This window comes from Heterodontus francisci, chromosome 3 (genome assembly GCF_036365525.1).
Source record: "Heterodontus francisci isolate sHetFra1 chromosome 3, sHetFra1.hap1, whole genome shotgun sequence".
Taxonomy (NCBI): Eukaryota; Metazoa; Chordata; class Chondrichthyes; order Heterodontiformes; family Heterodontidae; genus Heterodontus; species Heterodontus francisci.
The window spans coordinates 135,409,452-135,430,536 of NC_090373.1; positions in this window are offsets into that span (position 1 = coordinate 135,409,452).

The window sequence follows — 21,085 nt, forward strand, 5'->3', positions numbered from 1 at the left end:
ATGGTTCTTACACCTCTTCCTGCTTCAGCATTCGACTAGATACCGCGGAGATGTTGACATCCCATCATTGTCGCAAACTGACTGAAATATTCATTCACAAACTGTGGTCCATATCTGGCAATGATAAGTATAATGAGAGAGGAAGTACTAGAGGGTTTGACATGCTTGAAAGTGGATAAATCGCCAGGGTCTGACCTCGGTGGTGGGTAAATTGTAAGAATCTATTCTGAGGGACAGGATAAACTGCCACTTCGAAAGGATTAATCACGGATAGTCAGCATGGATTTGTTGAGGGAAGGCCATGTCTTACTAACTTAATTGAGTTTTTTGAGGAAGTAACAAGAAGGATTGATGGTAGTGCAGTGGCTGTGGTCTACATGGAATTTGGTAAGGCATTTGACAAGGTCCCACATGGCTGACTGGTCAGAAAAATGAAAGCCCATGGGATACAGGGGAATGTGGCAGGTTGGATCCAGAATTGGCTCAGTGACAGGAAACAAAGGGTAGTAGTCGACAGATGTTTTTGTGAATGAAAAGCTGTTTCCAGTGGCGTTCCACAGGGCTCACTGTTAGCTTCCTTGCTGTTTGTGGTATATATTAATGATATGGGCTTAACTGTGGGAGGCATGATTGGGAAATTTGTTGATGACACAAAAATTGACTGTGTAGTTGATAGTGAAGAGGATAGCTGTAGACTACAGAAAGCTATCAATGGTTTGGTTGAGTGGGCGGAAAAGTGGCAAATGGAATTCAATACAGATAAGTGTGAGGTAATGCATTTGGGGAGGCAAATAAAGCAAGGGAATACACAATAAATGGGAGGATATTGAGAGGGGTGGAAGTGAGAGACCTTGGAGTGTATGTCCACAGGTCCCTGAAGGTGGCAGGACAGGTAGATAGAGTGGTGAAGAAGGCATATGGAATGCTTTCCTTTATTGGCCAAGTTCAAAAGCAGGGATGAAATGCTGGAACTGTATAAAACACTAGTTAGGCCACAGTTGGAGTATTGCGTACAGTTCTGGTCACCACATTACAGAAAGGACATAACTGCTCTGGAGAGAGTACAAGAATGTTGCCAGGACTTAAAAGTTGCAGCTATGAGGAAAGATTAGATAGGCTAGAGTTGTTTTCCTTAGAACAGAGGAGGCTGAGGGGTGACTTAATAAAGGCTTACAAAATTTATGAGGGGCATAGATAGAGTAGACAGGAAAGACCTGTTTCCCCTAGCGGAGAGGTCAATTACCAGGGAGCACAAATTTAAGGTGATTGGTAGAAGGATTAGCAGGGACATGAGGAAAAACGTTTTCACCCAGAGGGTGGTGGGTGTCTGGAAATAACTGCCAGGAACAGTGGTGGAGGCAGAAACCCTCAATTCTTTTAAAAGGTACCTGGACCATGCACCTGAGGTGCTGTAACCGGCAAGGCTACGAACCAGGTGCTGGAAGGTGGGATTAGATTGGGTTTTCCGGCCGCGCAGACACGATGGGCTGTAATTTTTCTATGGTTCTATTTTTTCAGGGATACAATGTGTTGCAAAGATATCTTGAAGAATTCTGATAACTGCTTCTGTAGTTGTAGAATGCAACCTTCGCAGTTCTATTCAACATGAGAAGTAATCAATGATGATTATGTATGACTTCCCATTGAATATGAATAAATCCATACCGAGCATTTGCCAAGATCTGGTTGGAAATGGAGTAGTTACGAGGTTCACTTTGTTCCGGTCTCTCTATTGCACAGACCTGACAGTTCTGAATCACATTCTCGATGTCTTTGGATATTCCTGGCCACCACACTGAACTTTGTTTTCCCATATGGCATTGGTGTAGATGTTCTAAGATATTTGATCTCAGTGAACTAGGAATGACTAGTCTGTCATTGTAAACGAGCAAGTCGTCGATAATTGTGGAGTATTTTCTATGTTCATAGAAAGTTTTTTGTTTTCCCACCAGGACGTTCTTGTGGCTACCCTTATGTGCAAAACTACCTTATGCGAATACATTCTTTGCTTTTTTTGGGCGTGATGTATTTCTTGCAATTTCTGTGTGCTTGCTGGCCAATTTTGTGCAGTGTGTTGTGAATGTGACTCTATCTTGCACATGAAATTCACACCTTGCTGTGTTGAATGGTCTACTGTCGCTCTTAATTCGCATATCGGCTGACGTTTGCAACTTCCCTTGGACATATACCTCATCAATCTTAAACAAAATCTTTGTATAGGTGGAGGCATTTTTGTGATCTACCTTTTGTCTAACAAAGATACCAAAGGTTTCTGGTCTGTCTCGATGACGGCACTCAATCCAACAAATAAGTCAGAAAATTTTTCACATGCGCATGTGACAGCAAGTGCTTCTTTTTCAATTACTGCATACCACGTCTCTGTGTCAGACAAAGCTCCAGATGTGCAGAATATTGGACTGAGCACCATCAGGTTGCTCGTGGAAAAGGACTGCCCCAACCCAGTGGAGGAGGCATCTGCTGCTTTTGTCGTTTGTAGTTGAGACTTATAGTGTGCCAAGATGTCTGACGGTATGATCACTTCTTTAATCTTCCGGAATGCTTGCTCTTGGTGTGAATTCCAACACCAGGCTAGCTGTTTTTTGATAAGTTGACTTGCGGTTTTGTTATCTGTGCTAAATGAGGTAGAAATTTGGCTAATTGATTTACAATTTCCAGGAATCTTTGGAGCTGCTGAATGGAAGTAGGAGTAGGAAATTCTGTTATGGTGCATGTCTTCTGTGGATCTGCCATTATACCACCTTGTGTCCCAAGAAATGAACTGAGGTCTTGGAAAATTCGCACTTCTCGTTCAGAGTTAGTCCTGCCTCTTGAAGCTGCTGTGGTTAGCACCGCAGCCTCACAGCTCCAGTGACCCGGGTTCAATTCTGGGTACTGCCTGTGTGGAGTTTGCAAGTTCTCCCTGTGTCTGCGTGGGTTTTCTCTGGGGGCTCCGGTTTCCTCCCACATGCCAAAGACTTGCAGGTTGATGGGTAAATTGGCCATTATAAATTGCCTCTAGTATAGGTAGATATTAGAATTAGAAATATATTTTTTTTATTAGAACATTACAGCGCAGTACAGGCCCTTCGGCCCTCGATGTTGTGCCGACCTGTGAAACCATCTGACCTACACTATTCCATTTTCATCCATATGTCTATCCAATGACCACTTAAATGCCCTTAAAGTTGGCGAGTCTAATACTGTTGCAGGCAGGGTGTTCCACGCCCCTACTACTCTCTGAGTAAAGAAACTACCTCTGACATCTGTCCTATATCTATCACCCCTCAACTTAAAGCTATGTCCCCTCGTGTTTGCCATCACCATCCGAGGAAAAAGACTCTCACTATCCACCCTATCTGACCCTCGGATTATCTTATATGTCTCTATTAAGTCACCTCTCCTCCTCCTTCTCTCCAACGAAAACAACCTCAAGTAGGTGGTAGGGATATGGAATTAGTGTAGGACTAGTATAAATGGGTGGTTGATGGTTGGCACAGACTCGGTGGGCCGAAGGGCCTGTTTCAGTGCTGTATCTCTAAATAAAATAAATAATATCAAAAAAAAGAATTGCTCAAACTCTTTGGTCGTGTTCCCCTACTGACTGCCCATGTATCAGGATGTCATCCATGTGACAAATAACTCCTTTGAGCCCTTCTAAGATGTTAGACTTAGACCTTTGAAACATTTTTGGTGCAGAAGTTATTCCAAACGGTAACCTATTGAAACAAACCTCCCTAATGGTGTTATAAATGTGGTTAGTAATTTTGAGGTCTCATCTAGGAGTACCTGCCAAAACCCAGTATTGGCATTGAGTTTGATAAACATGGTGCTCTGAGAGTGTTTCGCTAAATTGTCATCTACTGTGGACATTGGGTGAATCTCACATGCTAGTGTTTGTTAAGCTGCATTTAAATCCACGTAAATACGAAGAGTTCCTTTTTTTTTTTGCGGACAGGAACCATGGCCGAACACCACTCCGTTGGTTGTGTCACAGGAGAAATGACCCCCATTCTTGTCATCTCTTCCAACTGATCTTGAATGTGGTTTAACAACGGGTGATGTATCTTTCTGGGTGCAAAGATACACACTGGCCTTAAGTGTGAATCTATACTCAGTCTTGAGTCTTCTAAGACCTGTGAAAAGTTTTGGATAGTCTACCTGGAAGCGGTTGTTTACCTGTAGTTGTTTGACTTGGTCATTCTTCTTGATCAGATGCAGGTCTAAGCATGCTTTTCTGCTCAGCAAGGAAAATTCTTGGTTATGCAAGTCATATAGGGTTCCCACAATTTGTCTCCCTCTAGATTGGAGTTGCTTCAAGTTTACCCTTTCAGTTGGGTCCCATCCAGACCATGCAACTGTGTGTCTGCCCGTTGTAGGCAATATCTCATCAACCATGGCTCTTGGTCTGACAGAACTGTGACACCGTGTCCAGTCTGAAAATTCGTTAGTTGTCCGTTTACGTAGATATCTGCCATCCAGAATCATTGATTTGGGTAATTAATTTCTCCTAGGAAGTCTCCTGGTTCCTTATCATCTGGAAATTGAATCATTTGATTCACTGCTCTTTGCATGAAGATCTTCTGCTTTGTGTTTTTGAGCAAAGAAGTCTTGCTCTGGAACATTTTCACATAATGCCCAGTCTTTTTGCAATTGAAACATTGGACTTTATTTGTTTGGACACTGATCCCGCCTGTCGCTCTTCCTGGCTCCACAGCGCTAGCACAGTTTCTTGGTGTCATGCACCTTCTCACCTGTGTGTCGTCTTCTCTACAAATTGCCTTTCCAGCTTTGCCTTCAAAAACTGTACATTCATTTGGGTTCTTCTAATCCAAGACTTCTCTTCAGCTAGCATAATGGCCCTATTTTGTTTACGGATTTAATTCAGCCTGTCATTCGATCCTTCCCGAGTGTAAGGTCATCTTTCGACTGCAAGAGATCTGACAAAGATTCATAGCTATCCCGACAACTATGTGGTCCCTTATTAGTTCTGCCTTTAATTTGCCATATTCACATCCCTCTACCAATCTGTACAGATCATTTATATAAGAATCTACAGATTCGCCTATCTTCTCTGTTTGCTTATTAAATTTTGCTCTTTCTAGAATTTTATTGATGTGTAGATTGAACTATTTATCAAAATCTTTGAAGATGTACTTAAATTTATCAGAAGTCTCGTTTATTCCCTGCCTCACAATCATGTCGTCTGCAATCATACCCATAGAATATTGTGATGGAAACCACACCTGCCAAATGGAAACATATTAATTTCGGCATATGGAACACTATTTGAACTTGTACTGGACATTGACCATAACTTGTTTAAAAACACCACAGAGCAGTGGCTGAAACCATGGTTGCACATTTACATTATGAGAGACAGTTGCCTAGAGAGACAATGGAAGTGCTCCCTCATTCAATTAGCCGGATGGGTTTTGTCAATAGTGATGATCAAAAGACATTGAGAGTCATTGAAATAAAAACAAGAAATGCTGGCAATCCTCAGCAGGTCTGGCAGCATCTGTGGAGAGAGATAACATTTCAGGTCAGTGACCCTTCTTCAGAACTGACAAATATTAGAAATGTAAAAAGTTTTAAGCAAGTAAAGTGGAGGGTGAGGTAAGAGAAGGTGTTGATAGGACAAGGTCACAGAGAATAACTGACCAGAAGGTCATGGAACAAAGGCAAACGGTATGTTAATGGTGTGGTGAAAGACAAAGTGTTAGAACAGAGAGGGTGTGAATTGACTGTAAAGCACTACAAGCACCAACATAATTTTTTTTAATTTAAAAAACAAACAGTGGGTAGGCACAGTGGAAACAAACTTAAAAAAAAAACTTTAAAATATAACCAAATAAGAAAGAGAAAAAAAGAAAAAATAACGAAACATAAAAATGGGGGACTGTCATGCTTTGAAATTATTGAATTCAATGTTCAGTCCGGCAGCCTGTAGTGTGCCTAATTGGTAAATAAGATGCTGTTCCTTGAGCTTACATTGATGTTCGCTGGAACACTGCAGCAATCCCAGGGCAGAGATAAGAGCAGGGAGGGAGGGGGGGAGTGTGTTGAAATGGCCAGCAACAGGAAGCTCGGGGTCATGCTTACAGACTGAGCGCAGGTGTTCCACAAAGCAGTCACCCAATCTGCGTTTGGTCTCCCCAATGTAGAGGAGACCACATTGTGAGCAGAAATACAGTATACTAAATTGAAAGAAGTACAAGTAAATCACTGCTTCACCTGAAAGGAGTGTTTGGGGCCTGGGATAGTGAGGAGAGAGGAGGTAAATGGGCAGGTATTACACCTCCTGCGATTGCAGGGGAAGGTGCTGTGGGAAGGAGACGAGGTGGTGGGGATAATGGAGGAGTGGACGAGGGTGTCGTGGAGGGAACAATCCCTTCGGAATGCTGACAGGAAGGGAGGGGAAGATGCATTGGGCATCACGCTGAAATTTTACATTTCTAATATTTGTCAGTTTTGAAGAAGGGTCACTGACCTGAAACATTCATTCCTTGTTCCAGTCCTACTCACGCCCCCTCCCACAACTCTTTTTCCGGTACAATGATGACTGTATCGGTGCCATTTCCTGCTCCCGCCCGGAACTAGAAAACTTTATCAACTTTGCTTCTAATTTCCAACCCTTCTCTCACCTTCACGTGGTCTATGTCCAACACTTCCCTTCCCTGACTTCTCTGTCTCCATCTCTGGGGATAGGCTGTCTACTAATGTTCATTATAAGCCCATCGACTCCCACAGCTACCTCGACTACACTTCTTCAAACCCTGCCTCCTGTAAGGACTCCATTCCATTCTCCTACTTCCTCTGTCTCCGACGCATCTGCTCTGATGATGCTACCTTGCACGACAGTGCTTCTGATATGTCTTCCTTTTTCCTCAACCGAGGATTCCCCCCCGCCTCCCACACTGTGGTTGACAGGGTCCTCAACCGTGTCCAGCCATTTCCCACACCTCTAATCTCACCCCTTCCCCTCCCTCCCAGAACTGTGACAGGGTTCCCCTTGTCCCCACTTTCCACCTCACCAGCCTCCATATCCAAAGGATCATCCTCCGCCACATCCAGCGTGATGCCACTACCAAACGCATCTTCCCCTCCCTTCCTCTGTCAGCATTCCGAAGGGATCATTCCCCCCGCGACACCCTGGTCCATTCCTCCATTACCCCCACCACCTCGTCCTCTTCCCACTGCGCCTTCCCCTGCAATCGCAGGAAGTGTAATACCTGCCCATTTACCTCCTTTCTCCTCACTATCCCAGGCCCCAAACACTCCTTTCAGGTGAAGCAGTGACTTACTTGTACTTCTTTCAATGTAGTATACTGTATTCGCTGCTCACAATGTGGTCTCCTCTACATTGGGGAGACCAAACACAAATTGCGTTACTGCTTTGCGGGACACCTGCGCTCAGTCCCTAAGCATGACCCCAAGCTTCCTGTTGCTGGCCATTTCAACACTACCCCCCAACTCTCATGCTCACATCTCTGTCCTGGGATTGTTGCAGTTCCAGCAAGCATCAATGCAAGCTCGAAGAACAGCATCTCATTTACCGATTAGGCACGCTACAGCCTACCGGACTGAACATTGAATTCAATAATTTCAGAGCATAATGGCCCCCCACTTTTTTATGTTTCGTAATTTTTCCTTTTTTTTTTTCTTTTTATTTGGTTATTTTATTTTAGTGTTTTTTTAGTTTGGTTAGTTTGTTTCTACTATGCCGACCCACTGTTTTTTTTTTTAAATTCTTTTTTTCTTGTTAGTGCTTGTAGTGCTTTGTGCTTTACCATCAATTCAGACCCTCTCTAGTAATGCTTAGTCGTTCCGCACACCATTAACATACCGTTAGCCTTTGTTCCATGACCTTCTGATCAGTTATTCTGTGACCTTTTCCTATCAACACCTCTTTTGTTATCTCTTGCACCACCACCACCCCCCCCCCCCCACCCTGCTTTACTTGCTTAAAACTTTTTACATTTCTAATATTTGTCAGTTCTGATGAAGGGTCACTGACCAGAAACATTAACTCTGCTTCTCTCTCCACTGATGCTACCAGACCTGCTGAGTATTTCCAACATTTCTTGTTTTTATTTCAGATTTCCAGCATCTAGAGTATTTTGCTTTTATTGAGAGTCATTGTGTAAGAGCCAGCCCTCCACCCCCCACCCCCCCTCCCAACTGAGTGTGCCTACTAAGCTTTGAAGAATCAACGATCCTCACAGGTGATGCTGTTTCAAACAAAGAGCTAGTCACATGACTAACCTGCTGGCCAACCTGGGAATTGATTGAATTGTGCATCACAGAAAAGTTTTGAGACAGACTGCAATTTTGAAGACCAAAGAGAAGGAAGGTCTCTCTTTCTCACGCAAAGTTCCAGGGACCAATGGAAGTAACTTCTGTCGCAAAACAGAAGACCACTGCAGCCTTCTGGTACCCATGAAACAATTTTGAAAGTGTGCACTGGGCTCCAACGAGAACTGTAAGACTTAACTTTAATCAAAGACTTCACAGTAAAATCAACAATTGTAACTGAATTCCATCTACTACTTCAAATCCTTCTCTGTATCTGTGTGTGTGTGTGTGTGTGTGTTTATCGCATATGCATGCTAGCGTGGTTGTGTCGCGTATTTTTATTAGTTTAACTAATTTAGACTGTGAAGGTTAATAAACATACACCTTTCTTGTTTAAACCTGAGAAAGCCTGTCTGATTGCTCTATAATTGTAATTGTAAAGGAATCAGTGAGCAAGGACTCATTGAGGGGAAGCTAAAAACACTTTTAAAAGTTAAACCCTGTTACGGACAAACCAGGAAAGGGACCAGAGGGGATCCTGAGACCCCCTTCCTCATCTGGTCGTAACAGACATTTGCAGGCTAGCGTCAGAGGTTAGATGCACAGACAAACGAGAAACTGGAAGTGGGAAGTTAAATTGATCCCAATCAAAAAGTGAAATGATTTCAATACAGGTATTCTTGTGATTGTGTGTGCTAGAATACTAACATATCTGTGACTGAAGCCAGTACACTCCCTGATGGAAAGCACAGCTGAACAAGCTGCGGCTTTAACTGCAGCAATAATAAGATCCAGAAAACATACTGCTATGGGTGCTGGAAAATTTAACAGAATCCCTGAAGGTTTATGTCCAAAGGGAGAGTAACCCCATACCCCTTGAGTGGGGCAAGCAAGCCCATGGTAATCCTTAGGAACACGGGCCACCAGATCCCTTTCACTGGGAAAAGGCCTGACCTTTCCCCCAGAGAGTGCAGTAAATACCAGAATGATAGTAAATGGTATTGGAGGGCAGTGTACACCTGTACCTTTACACCAGGTGCACTTGGAGTGCAACCTAGTTTTGGGACTGGTGATCGTAGAGATTGTCCCTAGTTTGCCTGTGAATGGGGTTGACCTGTTTGTAGGTAATGATCTGGCAAGGGTGGTAGCTTCCCCAGTAGTGAAAGAGAGACTGAAGGAGGTCAGAGAGACAGGGCAATGGCAGGAGCCAGACCCCTGTAGTTCCCCTGAATGGGTAGTGAATTGGGCCATGACCAAACCAGCTCCCCCCCCGGAGGAGACTGACTTTGCACTGCAGACAGATGACCAAGAGGACCCAGGGAATGGATTAAATGGATCTTCCCTAACTGAGGCTCAGCGAGCCAGCCCACTATTGAGAGACTTAGCACAGGTTGCCCAGACTGAGAATGAAGGAGAGGGAGTCCCTGGTTGCTACTATTCAAAGAATGTGTTGCTGATGAGGAAGTGGCATTCTCCTCACAGACCTGAGAGCAAAGAGAGGACAGTGGTTCACTAGTTAGTGGTGCCGCAGAGGTACTGGAGAGAAATATTAAGAATGGCCCATGAGATTACAATGACTGTACATGTTGGTATGCAAAAAAACCAAAGCCCACATAAGGTAGCAGTTGACTGGCCAAAACTCCACAAAGATGTGCTGGAATACTGTAGGAGTTGCCACATGTGCCAGGTTGAGGGGAAACCCCGACCCACAGTTAAATCTGCACCCCTAAATCCTGTACTGGCGTTTGGAGGACCCTCCAGCAGAGGGATGGTGAATTGTAAGGGACCACTGCCGAGAACAAAAGCAGACAGACAGACACAGGGCTGACAAGAAGTTAGAGAGGAAAGAGGAAATAGGGACAAAGAGGACAGGTTACAGGAGACCTGAGAGGATTCCCAAATAAAAGCCCCTACTGTCTGGTCAGCAAACCCCAAAATGTTTGGAAAAATTAGACCCCACATCCTCCTATGTAAATGCAGACATCAGAAGCACCTCACTGGAGTTGCTAACAGCATTTACAGAAACCTGCAAGGACAAAGAAAGTCCTCATGAGGGCAGAGAAACTGTGAGGGTGATGCCTCACCTAGTTGAAGTGCCACAGGGGAGTGCAATGGAATTTGGATAAATATCTGTAAGCAGGAGTATCCCAGAGGACAAAGGGAAGATTAGCAAAGAATCCGCCCCCACAGTCAGGAGAAAAGGGAACCAACCATCCCCTGAAGTAAGCAGCACTGGTATGACTCATCAGAGCACTGAAAAGGGAGATGAGAGTGGATCCACTTAAAGTCTGGCTTGGGTATAAAATTAAAACCTGACCCAACAACAGCCAACTCAAACCTGACCCGGGCCCGGGTCCTTTAATTTTTTTAAATGCCCAACCCAACCTGAACCTGGCACATGTAGTCGGGTTTGGTCGGGTAGCCAGGCTTTACCGCAGAGCGTGGAGTCTGGACTTTTCCCGCTTTGACATCCTAAATGTTCATTTGAAGATTACTTCCCGGAGCAAGGCAGCACTGTCCACGTCCAGCCCGACCTGACCTGAACCTGAACCCGCCACATGTCGGATCTGGTCGGGTTTGGTTCGGGTAGCACGCTTTAGATCCACCCGCTGCCGACCCCCATAATCAGAGCTCTATACCAGGTCTAATTAAGTCTAACCGTTCCCCTGCAGACCTCAACAGGAACAAAGACACCCTAGACAATTGTGGAAATGTGCAAATTTCAAACCTCCCCAAAAATCGCATGTTTATTGGGATGACCATTCCCAACATATTGCAGGCTGATAGTGAAGAAACTTTAAACTCCTTGGGCAACACATTACTATCTGCGACCCACCTCAAGAAAAGTGGCAGTTTAAAGCAGCACTGCTACAAAGGAAAGACAGGCTGTAACAATTTTAAGATTTCTGAATGAATGAGAATGAATGAAAGAAATACATGTGCGTTTTCCTGTACTTTCTCTTCTTTCTAATTTATATTGAAATGCTTCCCCTAATGTTGCATCTCATTTGCCAGAGGTGGAGATGTGATGGAAACCACACCTGCCAAATGGAAACATATTAATTTCAGCATATGGAACACTATTTGAACTTGTACTGGACATTGACCATAACTTGTTTAAAAACACCAAAGAGCAGTGGCTGAAAACATGGCTGCATATTTGCATTCTGAGAGACAGTTGCCTAGAGATACAATGGAAGTGCTCCCTGATTCAATTAGCCAGATGGGTTTTGTCAATAGTGATGATCACAAGACATCGAGAATCATTGGCTGTATAAGAGCCAGCACTCCACCCCCCACTGAGTGTGTCTAGTGAGCTTTGAAGAATCAACAATCCACGAAGGCGATGCTGTTTCAAAGAGCTAGTCGTATGACTAACCTGCTGGCCAAGCTGGGAATTGATTGAATTGTGCATCACAGAAAAGTTTTGAGACAGACTGCAATTTTGAAGACCAAAGAGAAGTAAGGTCCTGCACGCCACACATTCCGCTCTTGCAGGGCCCATAAAATTCCACCCACAATTTCTGAGCCTTGCTCATGCTGAGGCATTAAAATTTTTATTTTTTTCTTTGTAAGTGGAGACAAAATGTGGAACTGGAGTAATCAGCGGTGGTTGGAGGCAGGAATGTGCTCAGCAGCCTCGGGGGTGGGGGTGGGGGGGGGGGGGCGCTGGAATGGGGTGAGTAGTGGGTTGTGAGGAGTGGGGAGGAGCCAGTGATTGTGACCAGCAGGTGCTGTCCACAGCAGACACATTATTCAGGTGGAAAGTTCTGCTTCTGCTTTTTGCAGTGTCAGTTTACAGCAAAATAATAAAAATCAGCAACAGTTTCTTCTCCCCACTGCCCCTCCACCCATCCCTTGAACTGCCACATGTTCCTGGGCACGCACACAAGGACAAGTCTCCAGGGCCGGTAAATGAGTTGTGGGAGCTGATAGCCTGGAGCTGTTTTCAAACACTTCAGAACAAGTTTATTGTTGAAGTCCTCCCAACACCAAGACTTTGTTTCCACACCCACACTGTTGGTTAGATGGTGCTGGATTTATGTATCTGTTAATATCAATCATTACTTTAATATTTTTGATCACAGTCTACCTTGTTAGTGTATAGGTGGCACTGTTAATGTGTCTGCATAAAATGGTAATTAAATTTTGTAAATGTTCTTTCACCAAGTATTTCAGAAATCCTACAGCAGAAGATTTGAATTCATAATTAGTATTCTAATTTAGATGGGAAGGGGATCAGTGCTTATTAACCCATTTGAAAAGGAGTCCTTCAACCAAAGAAGTTTGAGAACTACTGATAGTGCAGTGGTTTGCAACCTGGAGGCTGTAGAGACTGTCAAGGGCACCCATGAAATAGTCTCTTGAGTGTGCAAGGGGGCAGGAGGGGGCTGGGGGAGAAAGAAAAAATAAGCTGCCCACTGAGTTTTTGGATACAGAACTATATATAATACAATTAGTCAAAATAGAATATCCTCCAGAATCCTACCTCATTCATCAACTCCACAAACCAGAGCTACTAGGCTGGAAAATATGACCCTTTGACTTAGAGACAGAATGCACAACTGATAACAGGTAGAATTTTTATAAAGTTTTTTGTAAAGCATTTTCACATGCAATAATATAGTTTTTGTAAAGAGCTCTGACCTGTCAGAGATTAAATAAGCCACTAATAAGGTTTATAAACCAACTGCCAATCTATTATTGGTTGATGTTTGGGGAAAAAAAGCATCTAATTTTTACACCAAATCTCTTGATCTTTAAGAGTTTGTCTCATGATTTATGAGACAGTAGGGTTGCATTACTACCAATCTTCTGAAGTTATGGCAGGTGCTCAACCCCAAGCAGGTTAATGTAGAAACTGCATAGAATATGCAACACAGAAACAAGCCATTTGGCCCAACTAGTATGTGCTGGTCTCCATGTGCATCTCCTCTCATTGCACCTACCTCATCTCAGCCTTTCAGCCTATCTTTCTATTCTCTTTTCTCTCATATACTCATTTAGTTTCCTTTTAAAAGCATCTACATTATTTGCCTCACTTACTTCGTGTGGTAGGGAGTTTCATATTCTAACATGTCTCTGAGTAAAGAAATTTTTCATTTCCCTATTGGATTTATTAGTAACTATCTTGAATTTATGGCCACTAATTTTGGATTCTTCATCACTAACAATGTGGCCAGAGGTGGTTAACCCAGATTAAGTTATTCCATGGGCAGCAACAATACCTCATACAAATGGCTTTTTTTTCCCTCGCATCTCGACAGCAGGTTTAAAGGGATAGTTGACTGATGATAGGATGGGCTAAGGCAACTAAACGTAATCTTAACTGCATCTGTCAACAATACATAATAGGAGTCACTGGAAGCAATTAGGAGGAGTGACCTTGGCTGATTTTTTTCCTTCTTCCATCTTCTTCAACTTACTTCAAATTACCAAATCCAAGTATAGAATTACTACTGCTTCCCTGGCCAACATTAATTAAATTAGAATCGACCAAGGATCTATCTGACATTATCATGGTTGACCAGCTCAGTCCTGCAGCAAGTAGTACATTTATTCTAGATGTCACATTATCTGTCCATCTCTGCAGGTTGAGAGAATGTTTCATACTGATGGGGGCAGAATTGCTCACATTGCACATGAAGAATGAAATTGCTTTGTAATACTTCGTGATTTGACAAACAATTTTATTCTTCCACCAGCAAAAAATAGATGCTAATATAATAAATACAAATGACAGAGGCGGTTCACTGGCACTGAGCAGTAGAAGTAAGTTGTGCCTTATTTAGTACAAGACTGACTTTCTCAATTTATTCAGAGTAGAAAGGGGTATTTCAGCATAATTTGGGCATAACTGGGCTACATGCAATTTTGACTGGTAGGATTGATATGCTTACTACTACTGCAACTGCATTTATGTAGCCCAGGGGAGGCCAACCTTTTTGCGTGAGGGGCCGCATTATATTTTTTGTCTTACATAGTGGGCCAGTGAGCAAATTTCTGAAAGATAAAGGTATTAGAAGTTTATTTTACCATTAATCAAAATCACAAAAAATGTGCACTTTTGTGAACAAGCTTTACATGAGAAGACTAATTTATTAACTTACTTTCTTGTCACTATGTTGAACACTGATTTAGTGAGATACCTGGCCTTGTTTTTGCTTGCAGAAGTAGACAATGTGCCCACACGCTTGTTGATGTAGCGATGCGGAGTATTCTGGCTAGATGGCCATCTGTCAGGAATGATCTTGATCCCTCTCTTTCCCCCCCCCCTCTGTATCCCCCTCTCTCTGTCCCCCATTCTGTGTTCCACACACTCTCTCTCTCTCTCTCTCTGTTCACCCTTTCTCTCTTCCCCCCCTTCTCTCTGTGCCCCCCTCTCCCTCTCTGTCACTGCCTCTCTCCCTTTCTCCTTTCTGTGTCCCCCCCCCCCCCCCCCCCCCCGTGCTCTCAGCAAGCAATTAAGAAAGTAAATGGTATGTTGGCCTTTATCACAAGAGGATTTGAGTACAGGAGCAGTCAAGTCTTGTTTCAATTGTATAGAACCTTGGTTAGACCGTACCTGGAGTACTTGTGCAGATTTGGTCTCCTTACCTTAGGAAGGATATTATTGCCATAGAGGGAGTGCAACGAAAGTTCACCAGACTTTTCCTGGGATGGCGGGACTGACCTATGAAGAGAGATTGGGGAAACTGGGTCTGTATTCTCTCGAGTTTCAAAGAATGAGAGGTGATTTCATTGAAACCTACAAAATACTTAAAGGGATAGACAGGGTAGATGCAGAAAAGATGTTTCCCCTGGTTGGAGAGTCCAGAACCAGGGGACACAATTTCAAAATAAGGGGGAACCCACTTAGAACAGAGATGAGGAGAAATTTCTTTACTCAGAGGGTTGTGAATCTTTGGAATTCTCTACCCCAGAGGGCTGTGCAAGCTCAGTCATTGAGTATGTTTAAAGTAGTGTCATGAAGACTCCCACCTGCCAAGAATGAGGCATATCAATTTCATCATGAACATTAACTTTAAACTGTTGCTGAAGTGAAGAAGTTACTTGTTTTACAAGAGATCACCAGACACTTGGCTGGAAGTACATTTGCACACTAAGAGACAGTGCTTGGAGAGACAAAAGAATTGCTTACTGATTCACTTAACAGAGATTGGTCCAGGCAATGGTGATCCACATTTTGTTGGTGTGGGATACAACCCTACACCACCACCCCCCCCACCCACCCTACCAAGAGTTTTGAAATCCACAAACACAGCAGTTTGTTTAAACAGTTAGTCACATGACTAACATGCTGGCCAAATTGGAGTTTTGAACTGTGCTCACAGGACAGTTTAGGCAGACTGCCGTTTGCAACTGAACCTGGAACAAGACAGCCTCTCTCCTGGCTGGCTGGCTCTCGCTTTCTCCCAAGCCTCCGGACGAACTGAAGACACGTAAACCTCAAGAGAGTTAAGCCTCCTACATTGAAACAAGTTAAAGCATGCACTGGGCCCCAGTGAACAGAAAGACTTACCGGCAACCAAAGACTCAATAATCAAAATCAAAGGACAGTAAACAGAAACCCAGCTATTGCCTCAAACTTTTCCCCTTTATTCTTTTCTACTTTTTCTGTCTCTATCTGCGTGTGTGTTTAACGTGTATGCATGCTAGAGTTGTCACGTCGTGTATTCATGGCCATAGCCGTTACCCGAATTAGAGTTTAAGATTAATAAACTTACACCTTTCTTGTTTAAATCGAAGAAAACCTGTCTAATTGATTTATTTGCCTTACAATTGGAAAGAGGTGAACAAGGATTCAGTGAGTGGGAACTAAAACACGGTGTTTTAAAAAATTAAACCCTGTTATGGTTAAACTAGGCACAGGCTGAGAGGGAACCCCTAGACCGCTTCTCACCTGGTTGTAACAGAAGAGATTGACAGATTTCTAAATGCCAATGACAAGAAGGGAATTGGGATAGTGTGGAAAAAAGGCATTGAAGTGGATGATCAGCCATGATCGTATTGAATGGTGGTGTAGGCTCAATGGGCTGAATGGTCTCCTCCTGCTCCTATGTTGCTATGTCCTTCTCTCTCTCTGTCCCCCCTCCCTCTCCGTCCCCCCTCCCTCTCTCTCTGTCTCTATGCCCCGCTTTCTCTCTCTCTCTTTGTCCCCCCTCGCTCCCTCTCTTTGTCTCTATCACCCCACTCTCTCTCTGTGCCCCCCTCTCTTCCTCTCTCTGTGCCTCTCTCTCTCTCTGCCCCTCTCTCTCTCTCTCTGTGTCCCCCTCTCTCTCTCTATGCCCCCTCTCTCTCTCTCTGCGCCCCCCTCTTGCTCTTTCCCTGACTCCCTCTGTGGGCCCCCCCACCCAATCCCCATCCAGCTGCTGGGGCCTGGTTAACCTAGTACTGCTCCCAGATCCCAAGCCTGGGCCCTGTTGCCTCCTTAGGTGGCTCCTCCTCTTTGACAGTGGTCCAGAGCCAGGCCAGGTCCATACGCAGGCAGAGCCAGTGCTAGGCCTGGGGCTTGATCTCAAGGCCGGGAAGGCCACACTGGGAACGGAATTCAGGCGGGAAGCGCCAGCAGACATGCAGCTCAGCCTGGGCGCCGGCATCTTACTAAATGAGCCAGAACATAAGGTACTGAGGTGTCCATCATCTTGGTAAAGGAGGACATACGCATCTCCGCCATGTCAGTAAAGGAGCTTCAGCTGTTGTTAGTCACTGAAACTTTGATGCGCTGGAAGAAGCCAATGACGGATTTCCATTGGAAATTTCTCATCCTTGGCAGGCTGGATGGAAACCGCCGGTGGGCTAGATTCTGGCCCGCGGGCCATATGTTGGACAACCCTTTAACTGAGAAAAATGCCCCAAGATACATCGGAGCATCAGACAAAGATGAATGTCAATCGATGGAAGGCGGTATTAGGAGCAGTGACAAAAGCTTCATCAAAGAAGTTGGTTTCAAGGAGGGTCTTAAAGGAGGAGAAGTAGAAGGCAGAACAATTTAAGGTGGATTCTGATTAGCTGAAGACATGACAACCAATGGTGGGGTGAATGGGGGGTGGTGCACAAGACACCAGAGTTGGAGATTTCTGGGGTTCAGGGCAAGGATATGGAGTTTATGATGGCAGCTGAAGCTGATGGGTTCAGTCTGCCCAAAACTTAACTGGAGGAAACTGTGCCTTATTCAAGATTGGCTGTTGGACAAGTAGCCCAACATTATAGAGGCAGTGGAGCAAAATAACCCTCTACTACCTCTGTGCTGTAAATGATTAGTGACAAATATGATTTTAACTTTTATGCACATGCAAAACATACCACTTACAGTTGTGTTGAGTGAATACCTATCATTCATGCGTTGTAGTCTTAATACCATTCCAAACATGAACATTTTAGTTGGCAAATTGAAATACTCTTGAGCACTTTAGTTGACAAAAGTGGAATGCTAATTGTTTAGCCTATTTACACTTGAAATACAAACCAAATGTTCAGTCATGTTCCGATGAAGGGTCACTGACCTGAAACGTTAACTCTGCTTCTCTTTCCACAGATGCTGCCAGACCTGCTGAGTGGTTCCAGCATTTCTTGTTTTTAGTTCAGTCAAAATAGTTTTCTTGATCAGTCTTAAGTTAGTTAACTAAGTTTGTAGCAACTAATTCTATGCAATACAGGTTAAAGCTTCCATCAGCAACAGTACCCATAACATTTGCAAGCTTCAGTTTTCTGATTGGTTTCTACTCTGCTCAATCAGAAGGCATTTCACCCTTTAAATTGCTGCAGGTCTTTAATTCCTGCAGCCGGATACAATTTCTCACCAACAAAACAGGCAAGCTCCCAATCAAATACATGTAACTCACCCACAATATATTAATGAGGCTGACCTAAGAAACTATACCGGGCAAGCGCTCACTCGGGTCTCTTAAGGTATGTTAGTATTTCTAGCTTGTAGTTGGGAAAATTCATTGGAACATTTGTATAAATTTTACATATGAACAGTAGGGCTCCATGGTATGCACCTAAGTAACTCAAATACAAAATATTTGGGCACTCGAAGAGCAAAGAACATTTCGACCAACCCAGTCACTTAATGTTACAGCATTGTAAACTAACTTTTTGACCAACGCTTGATTAAACGTGAATGCACCATAACTTTGGATATTGTGATGTTAAAATAGTCAACAGCAGATGATTTAGATGATGATGAAGCCTTAATGTATGTTGCCCTCCTGAAAACTGTAAATCAAAGTCAGTCAGTCCAGATAGATTGATATACCATTTTGTTTGCATATTTATGTTTTTCATAAATGGAAAATGCAAGTGCCATTTACAAAAGTTTTCTAATTTTGATTAGTTGTTGCAGTCCAAAATCTTGAGAACTGAAAGTACAGCACTCTATTCTTGATTAAAATTTAGTTTTAGAAATAACAATAATTCTTGGCAACACTGCATAGCAGTCACAGCAAATTTCACAATATATTCAACACAAATTTTCAGCATTAGACAAAGTTTACATTAAAATGGTGCTATCATACAGCTGTAAGGCTTGTTTACATAGGTTACAGGAATGTACTGTAAGAACCTAACCTCTAAATCAAAATATTGCCTTTTATATGTTGATTAAAGTTAGGTGTACATAAATCTGTAAGAGTAATCATTTTAAAGTTATTTACACATATGTAAGGAGTTTCATCCATTTTGTGTAAATTAAATCTAAGGTTACATAGAAACAGGAGTAAGCTATTCAGCCCCTCGAGCCTGTTCCACCACTTAATTAAATCATGGCTGATTGATACCTCAACTTCATTTACCCAAATTTGAATAAAAGACTTTTTTGTTTTCATTTTTAAAACCGCCTGTATTCCAAAGCATTTCTGAAAGTGTTTTGTGTGTGATTTTTCTTTTGCAATCAATAGAATAATAAATATATTTTCAACCTCTGGGGTATGAGAACATGGCATTCAAGGTTGATCTGTTCATTTCCAATTTTTAAGCAGAAAGTACATTTATTAAAGAAGGTACATTTATTTAAAAAACAAATTTACTTTCCCAGACGTTAGTTGATGATCTGGTACTTCAGTAAAATGACAAATCTATACAAAACTGTCAAATGGTTTTAAATTTGATGCATTTGAGGCATAGAAAAGGGAAATCATCCCATTAGCTGCCTCAGTGAAAAATTAAAAATAAATTTAAACTGTAAGAAAAAAAATGGAATGTTTGTGAAGTTTTGATGCTCTTGTTAAATACCATTGCCAGAACAATGAAACAGCTTGCTGTAATTAGTAATGACAAATAGGAGTTTAATACAAAGGATGTTTGTGCTTAATTATCAAAACAGTAAAAGTATGGCAATGGGTGCAATGTTAAGGCTTTATAGGAACATACCAGTGTACTACAATTAAAACAGCTATTTACATTTGTTCTATGATTCTAATTTTTGGTTTCTTTTAATACCAATGGTATTTATTCTTCACAGTGAGACTTTTTTCAACACAGAATTCTAAAGGTACCGATCTTTTGTTGTTTGTTATCTCTAGTGTCTGAGAGAAAAAGAAGAACTGAGACAGAATGAAACATGGAATTGTGTATGTCTTCTAACTAATCATATTTACATTTCTACATCTTAATTTTATTTTTCATAACTATACATGAAAAAAATCTAAACATGTACTCAGGTATGCAATCCAGTTCTGAATGCCACATCTGCTTTCTGATGCAAAAGGTACAAAAATGAAAAAGGTTGGTTGTCATTCCAAAAAAAAGATTATTCTCAGTGCACGCTCAAAATCCCATGGATTCTGAGCTCAGTCAAAGCTGGTTTTAGCAATGGTTTATCATGGTGCAGCCCAGCTGCAAAGCAGTTGAATATTATGTTCTTCAGCAGTCATCAGTTATAGCCAAAGCTACATTGCTGAATAGGTTTTGACACTGCACCACAATGAAGTAAAGCTGACCTCCTCTCAGTGGCTCTTCCATCCCCATTCAGTAACATTTTGAGCCCACATTGTTCCCTACCCAGCAGTATAACCTTAACCTTTGAACACGATGCTTGATAATTTGGAATTGGAATCTTGCTTCTGGTGCAATTCAAATCTCAAGTCTTTTCCTTTTTTAAACAAATGTAGTTAGAGGATTGCTGAGGTAATATGTGGAGCACATTTTCAAAACTGAAGACAGATGAAGGAACTCGGACAGGCAATCACTTTCAATCGTATCAAATTGTTCTCTTCCTTCCTCTTTTCTCTGGGGAAATTTCCTTCCAGTCCCTTTTAAGATTTTCTCATCTCACTCAAAAGCAAATTTTGAAAAAGTATGTGAGAAGAATAATGGCATTATTTGACTGGATCATCTAACTGGATTAGCTTATTGGTGTTCAATTTCTTGACAAGTTCTGCTTTTTTCCTCATTCATTTGGGTTGAATTGTCCTCACTGCTATGTTGTTTGAGAAGCAGTCCTCGCCACCTTGCCTTGTTCTTTCGCAGATGGCTCATCATTGTGATGGTCAAAGGAGTGTTCTCAGTAAAACGAGACCATTCCACAAACAGGGGTTCAACAATGTAACTCATAAAACCTAAAGTAAGGAGTAATAAGATCAAATAATTTTTTTCTACAAATGGAAGTGTAGCCATTGAGAAGTTAGACAGTGTTAAAATGCTTGCAGTTTCTCCTACAAATATGCAATATAATGAAGCATTAACATGCTATGTTAATTAGTGGCAAAGTTACAATTAGCTTGGTCAATACCAGATCAGTTCTCAAGCTGTCACTCACCTACAAAACACCAGCTCATCAACTGTCCTG